This window comes from Macaca nemestrina, chromosome 18, assembly GCF_043159975.1.
Source record: "Macaca nemestrina isolate mMacNem1 chromosome 18, mMacNem.hap1, whole genome shotgun sequence".
In the NCBI taxonomy this organism is placed as follows: Eukaryota; Metazoa; Chordata; class Mammalia; order Primates; family Cercopithecidae; genus Macaca; species Macaca nemestrina.
The window spans coordinates 11,942,213-11,955,896 of record NC_092142.1 but is presented as its reverse complement, the minus strand read 5'-3'; the positions used below and the strand labels follow the sequence as shown (position 1 = coordinate 11,955,896).

At 49.3% G+C, this 13,684-nt stretch overlaps 1 protein-coding gene across 6 annotated transcripts in view; it reads left to right on the top strand.

Moving 5' to 3' along the window:
- The window catches only part of LOC105467758 (lipopolysaccharide induced TNF factor), a 78,571-nt gene that overhangs the window by 30,381 nt on the left and 34,506 nt on the right, over positions 1 to 13,684 (top strand). Inside the window, exon 1 of one of the 6 annotated variants that reach the window (XM_011717459.2) lies at positions 10,036 to 10,053. The exons of 1 other annotated variant lie outside the window; for it this stretch is intronic. The gene's annotated coding sequence lies outside the window, so the exon portion shown is untranslated. Of the gene's footprint in view, positions 1 to 10,035; positions 10,054 to 10,545; positions 10,688 to 10,856; positions 10,876 to 11,047; positions 11,141 to 13,684 lie in introns of those variants that run through there. 4 more of the 6 variants (XM_011717457.2, XM_011717455.2, XM_011717456.3 and 1 more) reach the window with 4 other exon arrangements.

The following is a 13,684-nucleotide window of genomic DNA, read 5'->3' as shown; positions in this document are numbered from 1 at the left end:
CTCCAGCCTGGGTGACTACGTAAGACCCTGTCTCTACCAAGAACAAAGAAAGCAAAAAAGCATGCTGGGTTTTGTCCCATTTCCAGCCTGGCTGTGAGGCCTTTAGATCCCCAGCCCCTTTCTGGGCCTCAGCTATAAAATGACGGGGCTGGAGCGGGGAAAACGGGCGGGCAGACGGCCCTCCTTCAGACTGCGGACGGCAGTGAGTTGCCTCACCTTAAGTGCTTGTTTCTGTTCTGAGTTGGGCTCTGTAGGACACTGTTTTGGAAGGGAAGGCTCTTAGGTTCTGTGGCCGAAAAGTCACAGATCTGGGCCATCTAGAAAGCTCTAAGCTCTAGAAGCTCTCCACAGCATGGGGACTGAGCATGGACATAGAGCCAGACAGCTTGGGTTCAAATCCTACTGCTGCCATGTGCTGGTTGTGTGACCTTTGACAACCTGCCTGACCTCTCTGGGCTTCTATTGCTAAGTCTGTAAAGCGGAGATGATAATATTTCCCTCATAGGGTTGCTGGGAGAGCGGAGTCCGGTGGCCTATGTGACTGTGACTGTTCGTTAGGCGACTATAATTCTATGACTCATACTCCACCCGCACTCCATTGCCCAGCCCCTCCCCACACCCCTACTGGGTTGTGGAATGGAGCTCAAAGAATGAAATTCTTCAGTGTTATGAAGACATGTGTTTCCTGGAGGCTACAAGGAAGAGAAAGTGCCAGTAGATGACCCCAAGGTCACAGAGTATTTGTTTATTATGCATTTGTCCTGCCCTGCTGCTAACCAGAATGTAAACTCCAGGGGAATTGGGGTCCCCATCTTGTTACCCCAGTTCTAGCTCCTGAGATGGTGCCTGGTTCCCGGGACACACCACCTGAGAGGGTGAGAAAACTGCCTGACAACTTCAGGCATCAGCCAGGCCTGGCACAAATTTCACCCCTAGTCACCTTCTTGCTGTGTGATTCCAGGCATCTTACTTTACCTGTCTGGGCTTCAGTTGCCCAATCTGTAAAACAGCTGGATTGTTGTAAGGATAAAACGAGATGGTGGATGTAAAAGTGCTTTTACATTCCAGGGCCCAGTGCCCAGTGGGTACTCAGCTTGTGTTCCCATCACTATCTCCCTCCTCCCCACCAACTCCTCCTCCTCCTCCCCCTCCTCTTTCCTCCTCTCCCTCCTCTTTCCTCGTCTCCCTTCCCCTCTCCTGTCCCCCTCCCCCTCCTTCTCTCCCTCCTCCTCCCCTGCTCCTTCCCCCTCACTCTCCCCCTCCTCCCTCTTCCCCTCTCCACTCCTCCCTCTCCCCCTGCTCCTTCCCCCTCCCCTCCTCCCTCTCTCTTTCCCCATCCTCCCTCTCCCCCGCTTCCTTTTCCCCTCCTCTCTCTCCTCCTCTCCCTTTCCTCCTTTCCTCCCTCCTCCCCTTCCTCCTCTCCTCTGCCTCCTTCCTCCCCCTCCTCCTCCCTTCTGCCTCCTTCCCTCTTCATCCTCCCATTCCTCCCCCTTCTCCTCCTTTCCTCCTCCCCTTCCCCGCCCTTACTTCTCTCTTCCTCCTCCTCCTCTATTGGGGTTTCATTCTGCATCAGATGCCAGTTGCTGTGACCCGGATATGTTTTGTTAAATACAAACACAGTCACGCAGCACAATCCCTGTGGCCAAGAGGACGCCTGTGTGTCATTATTAAGTGGATCAGGCCTCCCATCCTGAGAACACGCTCTTCCTACGGTTTACAGGGCCCCTGCCCTGAAGCAGATAACCGGGGCCTCACTCTGGGCAGGCAGGAAAGGCCCCACCTGCCATCCAGCTGGGCTGCTTCTCCTGGCCTGGTGAAGATGGAGGCCTTCGTCTTCTGCCATGTTACCCAGCCTGTTCTGGGATGGCCTCCCACACCCCAAGAGGAAGGGTTGACCCATTAATCACAGGGCTTGGGAAGCTCACCTGGGCCTCCACCTGGGCCACTGGCTGCAGGTGCCATCACCCACAGACGGTGACCAGGGACTGCCCTTGGATGTGGAGCCGGGCCGCCTGCTGACTTGGATGTCCTGTCCTGGCCAGAGGCAGCTCTCACAGCGAGCACTGCCAGATGGAACCCAGGATGCCTAGTTACATTTGAATTCCAAAGAAATAGCAAATGATTGTTTGGTGTATGTCTTGCGCAGTATTAGGGACAAATTACAGATCTGCAGCATTTGGGACACACCTATACAAATGACAAGCAGGCATTTGCTACTTCTCTGCAATTCAGATTAACTGGGCACCCCGTATAGTTATGTGCTAGATCCAGTAACACTCCCTAAAGCCTCCTTCTGCCCATGAGCTCACCCCGTTTCAGCTCCATCTTGGCAGCAGCAGAAACAAAGGGTTTGGCCAGGCTAAGGGCGAGGCCACTGAGCCAGGATTGGGGTTGGGGGTGCAACCTTAGGCAAGCCTCCTGTCCTCCTGGTCTCAGTTTCCCCGTCTGCATAACTCAGCTGGAAGAATCGTGGCTGCATGGACCTTTTTTGAGCATAAAGCGTGTGATGTATGTGGGAAACATGTTTTGGAAATGGAAAGGTGTTACGGAATTATGAGTGACCGGAATTCGTTGTTAATGGGTAATGCAGACCAGTCAGTGGGGGCTGTTTACTGGCAACTGGGTTCCTTTTTTGGAAATTAGTTTTTTTCAATAAGCAACCTGCATTTGTTCTTGAAACATAGAAAATGGAGAGTAGCAAAAGGACGAAAAATTCCCTAATGACATCACTCAGGGACAACTATTTATAGCTTTTTTTTTTTTAATTTTTATTTTTTTGAGAAGGATTCTCGCTCTGTTGACCAGACTGGAGTGCAGTGACATGATCTCAGCCCACTGCAGCCTCCACCTCCCAGGTTCGAATGATCCTCCTGCATCAGCCTCCCAAGTAGCTGGGATTACAGTTGCGAGCCACCATGCCTGGCTAATTTTTGTTTCGCTATGCTGGCCACGCTGGTCTCAAACTCCTGGCCTCAAGTGATCCACCTGCCTCAGCCTCCTGAAGTGCTGGGATTACAGGTGTGAACCACCACACCCAGCCTCTATAGCATTCTTTTTCCTTGGAAAACTTTTCCTCCAGGTGTATGTGTGTATTACTTTTTCTTTTTCTTTTTAACAAAATAAGTGGGATCATAGTCTGCATTCTTTTAGGGAACCAGTTTTTCATCCTATAGCCACTTCATGTCTGAAGTTTCAGAGTACACCCAGAGGAAAAGCATCTTCCTTTCTGGTCCATGTGATTCCTGGGGTATTGACAGACGTCCTATAAAACCACAGCCTGCCTGTCCTCCTCCTGCTATGCCTGCATAGATGCCTAGCTTATGTTAAAAAAAAATTGAGATACACTTCTCATAACAAAGTTTTACATTTTAAATATTTTAAACTGTACTATTCAGTGGCATGTAGTGTTTTGCAATCACCACCAATATCGAGTTCTTAATTTTTTTTTTTTTTTTTTTTTTGAGACAGGGTCTCACTCTGTCACCCAGGCTGAAGTGCAGTGGCACCATCTCGGCTCACTGCAACCTCTGCCTCCCAGGTTCAAGTGATCCTCCCACCTCAGCCTCCCAAGTAGCTGGGACTACAGCTGTGTGCTACCATGCCTGGCTAATTTTTGTACTTTTTTTTTTTCTAGAGACAGGGTTTTGCCATGTTACCCAGGCTGGTCTCAAACTCCTGACCTCAAGGAACCCACCTGCCTTGGCCTCCCAAAGTGCTGGAATTACAGGCATGAACCACTGCACCCAGCCCAGAACATTGTTATCACCCTAAAAAGAAACCTCATACTCTTGGGCAGTCACTCCCCAATTCTTTCAGCACAGATCCACTTTCTCTCTCTACGGATTTGCCTATTCTGGACATTTTGTGTAAATGGAATCATACAATATGTGGCTTTTGGTGTCTGGTTTCATTTTACAAAATGTGTTTGAGGTCCCTCTATGTTGTGGAAAGCATCAGTGCATTGCTCCTTTTTATGGTCAAATCACTCAATTCTTTTATGGCCAATACTTGTGGTAGAGATAGATTACATTTTGTCTATCCATTCATTCACTGATGGACATTTGAGTTATCCCTACCTTTTGACTAGTGGGAATACTGCTGCTGTGAACATTCTCATACAAGTTTTTGCTTGAGTACTTGTTTTCAGTTCTTTTGTGTATACACCTTGGGGTGGAACAGTAGCTATAGCATTTTATGTTCCCACCAGCAATGTATGAGGGTTTCAGTTTCTTCACATCCTTCCCAATATTTATTTTCCATTAACTTTTTTTTTTGAGACAGAGTTTTGCTGTTCTCCCATGCTGGAGTGCAGTGGCACAATCTTGGCTCACTGCAACATCCGCCTCCCGGGTTCGAGCAATTCTCTTGCCTCAGCCTCCTGAGTAGTTGGGGTTACAGGCATCTGCCACCATGCCTGGCTAATTTTTGCATTTTTATTTATTTATTTTTTTTGAGACAGAGTTTCTCTCTGTTGCCCAGGCTACAGTGCAGTGGTGCGATCTCGGCTCACTGCAAGATCCGCCTCCCGGGTTCACGCCATTCTCCTGTCTCAGCCTCCTGAGTACCTGGGACTACAGGTGCCCGCCACCACACCTGGCCAATTTTTTGTATTTTTAGTAGAGACGGGGTTTCACCATGTTAGCCAGGATGGTCTCGATCTCCTGACCTCATGATCCACCTGCCTTGGCCTCCCAAAGTGCTGGGATTACAGGCGTGAGCCACCACACCCAGCCTAATTTTTGTATTTTTAGTAGAGATGGGGTTTCACCATATTGGCCAGGATGGTCTCAAACTCCTGACCTCAAGTGATCTGCCAACCTCGGTCTCCCAAAGTGTTGGGATTACAGGCATGAGCCACCGTGCTCGGTCAAAAACTTTTTTTTTGTAGCTATCATAATGAGTATAAAGAGGTATCTCATTGTGGTTTTGATTTGTATTTCCTTGCTGACTATTGGTGTTGAATATCTTTTCATGTGCTTCTTGGCCATTTGTATATTTTCTTTGGCGAAACGTCTATTCAAGTCTTTTGCCTTTTTTTTTTTTTTTCTTTTGAGACAGGGTCTGGCTCTGTCATCCAGGCTGGAGTGTAGTGACATGATCTCTGCTCACTGCAGTGTTGACTTCCCAGGTTCAGGTGATCCTCCCACCTCACCTCCAAAGTAGGTGGGACCACAGGTGCCCACCACCATGCCTGGCTAATTTTTGTATTTTTAGTAGAGACGGGGTTTCATCATGTTGGTCAGGCTGGTCTCGAACTCCTGACCTCCGGTGAGCCGCCTGCCTCAGCCTCCAAAAGTACTGGGAGTACAGTCGTGAGCCACCGTACCCGGCCTCAGTGCCAATTTGTTTTGTTTGTTTTTTTTTTGCTGAGTTGTAAAAGTTCTTTATATAATCTAGATACTAGACCCTTATCGGATATATGATTTGCAAACATTTTCTCCTCTTCTGTGGGTTGTCTTCTTACTTCCTGATAGTGTCCTTGGGCGCACAAAAGTTTTCCATTCTGATGAAGTCCAATTTATTTATTTTTTATTTTATTGCTTGTGCATTTGCTTTCATATTTATAAAACCATTGTCAGATCCAAGGTCACGAAGATTTATGCTATTGTTTCCTTCTAAGAGTTGAATGATTCAACCTTTGTATATGATGTGAGGTAGGGATTCTAACTTCATTCTTTTGCATGTGGATATCCAGTTGTCCCAGCACCATTTGTCAAATAGACTCTTGGCTGGGCATAGTGGCTCATGCCTGTAATCTCAGCACTTTTGGAGGCCAAGGTGGGCAGATTGCTTGAGGTCAGGAGTTTGACACCAGCCTGTGGTGGTGCATGCCTGTAATTCCAGCTACCTGGGAGGCTGAGGCAGGAGAATTGCTTGAACTTGGGAAGTGAATGTTGCAGTGAGCCAAGATCACACCACTGCACTCCAACCTGGGTGATGGAGTGAGACTCTGTCTCAAAAAAAAAAAAAAAAAAAAAAAAAAGACTCTTTCTCCATTGAATGGTCTTGGCACTCATTGACCATAGATGTATAGTTTATATGTAGACTCTCAATTTTATTTCATTGATTTATATGTCTATTCGTATGCCAGAACCACATACTTTGATTACTGTAGCTTTGTAGTAAGTTTTAAAATCAGAATGTGTGGGCCAGGTGCAGTGGTTCATGCCTGTAATCCCAGCACTTTGGGAGGTGGAGGTGGGAGGATCACTTGAGCCCAGGAGTTCAATACCAGCCTGGGCAACATAGTGAGACCACATCTATACAAAAAATTTAAAACTTAGGCATGGTGGTGCACTCCTGTAGTCCCAGCTAACCTGGAGGCTGAGGTGAGAGGGATCGCTTGAGCCCAGGAGCTTGAGGCTGCAGTGAGCTATGATGGCACTACTACACCACAGAATGGGTAACAGAGTAAGACTCGGTCTCAAAAACAAACTGTAAACAAACAGAAATAGTGGGTCCTCCAACTTTGTTCTTTTTCAAGATTGTTTTGGCTATTTGAAATCCCTTGCAATTCCATATTAATTTTAGGATCCGCTTGTCTATTTTTGCCAAAAAAGCCAGCTGGAATTTTGATAGAGATTACATTGGACCCGGGCCAGGCACAGTGGCTCACACTTGAAATCCCAGCACTTTGGGAGGCCGAGGCTGGCAGATCACTTGAGTCCAGGAGTTCGAGACCAGCCTGGCCAACATGATGAAACTCTGTCTCTATTAAAAATACAAAAATTAGCCAGGCTTGGTGGTGCACACCCGTAGTCCCAGCTACTCGAGAGGCTGAGGCAGGAGAATCGCTTGAACCCAGGAGGCAGAGGTTGCAGTGAGCCAATATCGTACCATTGCACTCCAGCCTGGGCGACAGAACGAGACTCCATCTCAAAAACAACAACAACAACAACAAAAACAGAGATTACACTGCACCTGTACATCACTTTGGGAAGTATTGCCATTTGTGATCATTACTTTTACACATCAACTTAGCTAGCCTATAGTACCCAGTTATTCAACTAAACACCAATCTAGAAGTTGCTGTAAAAGTATTTTTCAGATGTGGTTAATTTTAGTTGACTTGAAGTAAAGGAGAGCATCCTTGGAAATCCAGATGATCCTAATTCAATCAGTTGAAAGGCATTAATAGCAAAATTGTGGCAGGCAGGGTGCCTCATGCCTGTAACCGCATTACTTTGGGAGGCCAAGGTGGGAGAATCACTTGAGCCCAGGAGTTCAAGACCACCTGGGAGACATAGTGAGACTTCATCTCTAAAGGAAAAAAAAAAAAAAAAATAGCCAGGAGTGGTGGTGCATGCCTGTGGTCTCAGCCACTTGGGAGGCTGAGGTGGGAGGATCACTTGAGCTCAGGAGGTCAAGGCAAGAGCGAGCTATAATACTGCCACTGCATTTCAGCCTGGATGACAGAATGAGACCCTGTCTAAAAGAAAAAAGAAAGCACTCCCACCAACGGGTGAAGCTTTAGTTCCTGCCCAAGAGTTCCCAGCCTGCCAACCTGCCCTACAGATTTTGATATTGCCAGCACCCACAATTGTGTAAGCCAGTTCCTTGAAATCTCTCTCTGTACCTCTGCCTCTGTCTCTCACTCTCTACAGATAGATAGATTCTCCTCAATTTATGACAGGCGTATGTCCTGATCAATCCCATTGTACGTTTAGCATATTGTAAGTTGAAAACGCATTTAGACTGGGCATGGTGGTTCATGCCTGTAATCCCAGCACTTTGGGAGGTCAAGGCAGGTGGGTCACTTGAGGCCAGGAGTTTGAGACCAGGCTGGCCAACATGGTGAAAGTCCGTCTCTACTAAAAATACAAAAATTAGTCAGGCATGGTGGTGCATGCCTGTAATCCCAGCTATTCAGGAGGCTGAGGCATGAGAATCACTCGAACCCAGGAGGCGGAGGTTGCAGTGAGCCACTGCACTCCAGGCTGGGCAACAAAGTGAAACTGTGTCTCAAAAAAAAAAACCAAAAAACCAAAAAACCAAAAAAACAAAAACACAAAAAAAGCATTTAATATGCCTAACCTACTGATCATCAAAGTTTAGCGTAGCCTACCTTGAACGTACTCAGAACAACTTACATAGCCTACAGTTGGGCAATAACATCTAACACAAAGCCTGGTTTATCAAAAAGTATTGAATATCTCATGTAATTTACTGAGTACTATACTAAAAGTTAATAACAGAATGCTTGTAAGGGTACTTGAAGTACAGTTTCTTCTGAATGTGTATCAGCATCATAAAGTTAAAAAATCGTAATTGAACCATCGTTAAGTCTGGTACCATCTGTATATGTATATATCTCCTCTCTCTTTCTTTGAAAGATTTCTGACTGATATACCACTTTAACAATATTAAATCTTCTGGTCCGTGAATGTCTTTCCATTTATTTAGGTTTTCTTTAATTTCTTTCAGCAATGTTTTATAGTTTTCAGTGTATAGGTCTTGAACTTCCTTAGTTAAACGTTTTCCTAAGTATTACATTGTCTTCTCTCTCTCTCTCTCTCTTCTTCTTTTTTTTTTTTTAGAGATGGGGTCTTGCTATGTTACCCAGGCTGGATTCAAACTCTCATGCTCAAGGGGATCCTTCCGCCTCAGCCTCTTGAGTAGCCGGGACTACAGGTGTGTGCCACCATACCCAGCTTCTATCCTTTTGAGGCTATTGTAAATGGAACAATTTTCTTAATTTCATTTTTGGATTGCTCATTGCTAGTATACAGAAATGCAACTGGCTGCGCATGGTGCCTCACACCTGTAATCCCAGCACTTTGGGAGGCCCAGGCAGGTGGATGGCTTGAGCCCAGGAGTTTGAGACCAGTCTGGGCAACATAGCAAAACCCCGTCTCTACAAAAAACTACAAAAAAATTAGCTGAGCACAGTGGCATATGCCTGTAGTCCCAGCTACTGAGGAGGCTGAGGTGGGAGGATCGCCTGAGCTCAGGAGGTCGAGGCTGCAGTGAGCTGTGATCGAGCCACTGTACTTCAGCCTGGGTGACAGAGACCCTGTCTCAAAAAAAAAAAAAAAAAAAAAAGAGAAACTGATTTTCGTATGTTGATCTTAAATCCCACAACCTTGCTGAACTGGTTTATTAGCTCTAATAGGTATTTTGTACATTCTTTAGTGTTTTTACATACAGGATGATATCATCTGTGAGTAGAGATAGCTTTACTTTATCCTTTTCAATCTGGATGCTTTTATTTTTCTTGCCTAATGGCAATGGCCAGAACCGCCAGGATAATGTTGGACAGAAGTGGCCAGAGTGGGTACTTTGGCTTGTTCCTGTTCTTAGGGGGAAAACATCCAGTCTTTTACCATTAAGTGTGTCATTAGCTGTGGGATTTTCACAGAAGCCCTAAAGTTGAGGAAGTTCCCGTCTATTTCTAGTTTGAGTATTTTTTTTTAAAAAAAAATCATGAAAGCATTATTGGATTTCTTCAAATGCTTTTTCTGTCTATCGAGATGCTCATGTGGCCCAGTTTACTTTTATCCCCTGGTTGGAAGCCTTGGGTTGGAAATTCAATCTCTGTGGTTTTTTGGGGATCAAAGAAAAGAGTTACAGTCTTATAGCTCTGCCCATAAATAATTGCAAGCTCACAGCCGTGGTAAGTGTTTAGGATGCATAAAAACACAAAGTTGGCTCCTGTTGCTGCTCAGCAGTTGGGGAAAGAAAAACAAATGAAGATGTGGTAGTATTCAGTAAAGGACAGAAGAAAACTCAGGCTCACCACTGCTTTTACAGGAAGGAAGGAAGGGAGGGAGGGAGGAAGGGAGGGAGGGAAGAAGGGAGGGAGGGAGGGAGGAAGGAAAGAAGGAAGGAAGGAAGGGTGGGAGGGAGGGAGGAAAGAAAGAAGGAAGGAAGGAAGGAAGGGAGGGAGGGAGGGAGGCAGGGAGGGAGGGAGGGAGGTAACTCATCCACAGCTGAGGGTGGCCCGTCAGTGGACATGGCACAAGGTGGCAAGAACTTGGGGCTGGGGACACTTTGCTGAGGGACCCGGGACAAGCCATACTCCCTATCTGGGCCTCCCTATCTTTAGGACCTCAGGTAAAGGCATGGGATTTGGGCACCGGTGGGTTCTAAGATTCAGGTCTTTGCCAGCATGGGGCTCGGAAGCTCCCTGTCCAAATGGCGTTTGTCTGTGGATGGCCACATCAGGGTTCTGCCCATCTCCTGGCTCTGTGTACTCTCAAAGCCAGGCACGTTTCTTAATTCCCTCTAATGATTTCCCAGAGAGCCTGCTGGATCCAGGCTGCTGCTGTGATCACTGCAGCCGGCCGATGGGGCTCCAAGCAGACGGGGAGATGGCACCCATTTAGGGGCAGATGTGGAAACAGGAGCTACTGATTTCCAGAGCTTTCTTTCAGTGAGAAAGGCCTACCTGGGGGCACGGGCCACCCTGGGCGCACAAAGCGGAGAAACAGCTGATAAGCCTTACGTAATACCTATCCCGTGCTAAAAACTTTACCCCCATCTTCCCAGTTAACTCCTAGTCGGTCTTAGGAGACAGGACTGCTATTGTGCCCATTTTGCAGACGGGAAGCCGAGCTCAGAGAGGGTGGGTAACTTGCCCGAAGGCACAGAGTGTCTTGGTCAGTCCGGAAGCGTCTGTAGAGTTAGAGGAAGAGAAGGGCCGTCCTCCAGAGGGCTGGGAGCGCCCCAGCGCGGGTCCGGGGTCGAGGTTGGTGGTCCCGCCGCCTGGAAGTGGTGGAGCGGCGGGGGGAGAGACGGAAGTGGGGAGAGCTGCGAGCGGCAAATCTGGAGGGAGGGTCAGGCTGTCGGGGGCGGGGTGGGGGGTGCTGGCACCGGGAGGCAGGGGCAGGATCGGAGAGTCGGGCAGACACCAGGTCCACGCGAGGTGTCTCAGGGGTAAGCCTGGGGGGCTCTGGGGTGGCGAGGGAGCGGGGTGTGGGGTGAAGCCTGGGGGCGATCGGAGTGAGGCGGGGAACTGGCAGTGGTCTAGTCTGGGGCCCAGGTGCGGGCCGCGGGGGCGGGAGAAGCCGGAAGCGCGAGCTGGCCGCGCTCCGCCCCGGCGGGTCCAGCCCCCGCCCCCGTCCCCGCCGCCCGGCCCTTTTCCCGGGGCGCCCGCGCGGCCAGCTCAGACCTCCCGGCTCGACAGGCGGCGCGGGCGGCGGTGAGTGCGGCGCGGGGACGCCGGGGCTTGGGGGTCAGAGGGGGAGAGCGGAGGGCCCGTGGCGCCAGCACCTGCTGGGCGCCCAGTGCACCGAGCCCTTCGCTGGGGGCTCCCGGGAGGCCGGGGAGCGCCGGGCGGGTTGCGGGCATCGAGGCACAGCGGAGGGCGTAGGGGCCGGGCCGGGGCGGGGTCCGGCCTCCCAGCCCTGGTCCCGGCCGCGTCTGCGGTTGGGCTCATTTCCTGCGCCCCGGAGTGGCCCGATCGCGTGTGACGGGGTCGTCTGGCCCCCACCCGAACTAGCGGCCCTCGCTGCCCGCCGCGACCCCCTACGGGGAGAGGACGGCCCCTGGGCTTTTTAGAAAAAGGCGCAATTCGCTCTAGTGACTCAGGTTGAGACTTCCAGAAATATTCCCCGGGGGTTCAGAAACAAAACCAAAACAAACAAAACCCCAACGAATTCCGGAATGCTGTTTGCATACATTTGGCTTCTAGAGGCGCGGGTACCCGCGTTTCTCCGCTTGCCCCCGCGAGTTCGCACAAGATCCGGGACGGACACCCGAGGGCCCTGGGAGACCCTGGGGAGGTGAAAATCAGCGAAGTGGGCCGTGGCCCCTAGGCCTGACCCCTCCCCGCGGGGTAAGGTGGGCACCCCGCGAGCGCAGGGGTCCTCTCACTGCTGATGGCACCCAGCTCTGGGCCCAGACGCCGCTCACCGTCCACCGCTGGTGCCGGGTAGGTGCTGGTGGGACCAGCTGGTGACTGGTGGCAGAAGTGGACCTCGCCCCTCCCTGCCAAGCTAGGCAAATACCCTCCCCGCTCTGGTTTGCAGGTCACTGTGGATCTAGGTGGTCAGTTGGTGGTGTGCCCGAAGCTCTTCAGGGTCAGGGAGAGGAGGTGACAGGGGAAAGGTGTGTGTTCTGGAAGGGCCAGTCATGCTTCAGGGACCAGGCTAGTTGGACCTTCGCTGGTTTTCTACTTCCCGACAGTGCAGCTGATGTCACTGACTGTTGGACAGAGCAGTGGTCACTGGGAAATCTAGTTTCTGGAAGCCACCGGGCCTTCCGAGCTCCTACCAGTCTTCCCAAAGAGGATACCTTCCTCCCCTTGGCCTGGTGCACTGGTGCTGGTTCAAAGACTGCCTGAAGCCCAGGTTGGGGTCCTCTTTAGGAAAGCCGTGATTTGCCTTAATGTGTGCTTGGCTGCCTCATCTGCCCTCTCACCCCCTGCCTTCTCAGAGTGACTCTTTAGGACTTCCTATTTAGGACGAACCCAGATGCAGAGAGAAGTGCAAGCTGGTATCTGGAATTCCACCAGTGTTTTGGTTTTATCAGTTGGAGCAGGATCTAGATGGCCTGTGACTTGCTTTACCTGGCACTGAGTAACACCCATGTTGCACTTGGCTTTCTTCTCTACCAGCCCTTGCTCTGGGAACTAAATGTGCACCAAACTCTCTAAGAAACATTTAATTGTAATCTACCATGAGGGAGGCCTATCTTCCTCTTTCCTGTTACTTTAAGGCATGAATAATAGATGCGTTTATTCACATTTGAGAAAGTATCTTGTAATGTTGTCAAAGATTAAGTGACTGGGTGATTGATCTAAGACGTAGGATCAATTTCTTTCCTTTTTTTTTTTTTTTGAGTCAGAGTCTCACTCTGTCACCCAGGCTGGAGTGCAGTGGTGCGATCTCGGCTCACTGCAACCTCTAACCCTTCCCACACCCCTCAGCCCCCCACCCGGGTTCAAGCAATTCTCGTTTCTCAGCCCCCAAGTAGCTGGGATTACAGTTGGGTGCCACCACGCTTAACTAATTTTTGCATTTTTAGTAGAGACAGGGTTTTGCCATGTTGGCTAGGCTGGTTTCAAACTTCTGACCTCTAGTGATACACCTGCCTCGGCCTCCCAAAATGCTGGGGTTACAGGTGTGAGCTACCTCACCTGGTCAATTTCTTAAGTCTGTAAAATACTACATTGAAGTGTAATTCACTGTCTTTGGTGAATCCATTTCCTTTTGTTCCTTCTGTTCCTTTTATTGGCTGGCTGTTGAGAAATAAAGTGCTACCCTTGCCATGTAAAGGATGCAAAAGAATGGCTCCTGGTCCTGAGGGGTTTACACAACGGGTAGAAAGTAGAAGTACACACAGGCGAAAAAGTTGGTGCTTGCTAACGCCCTTGTAACTCCGGAAAGGGCTTGAGAGCAGTGGAAAGGAGGCAGCTGAGTTAGAGAAAGTTTCATGGAAAAACTGAGGCCTGAGCACATGTGGCAGAAGGAACATGTGGACATAGTTCAAACAAACAGGAGGGTCTCAGCAGAGCTGTGGAGGAGGTACAGCCAAGCCCAGGTGGTTGAAGACAGTAAATGGAAAATCCACTGAGAGGAAAGAGCTGGAAGGCGTTTCCAGCCTAAGTGAATTTTCAAGAAAATAAACAGTGCATGTTTTGCTGACATTACCCATCCTTACTGCTCAGAGGTGTGTAATAGCACTTTGAGAATGGACTGGTGCCGTTTTGTGACTTAAACTTCTCCCACTGAAGAGGAATTTC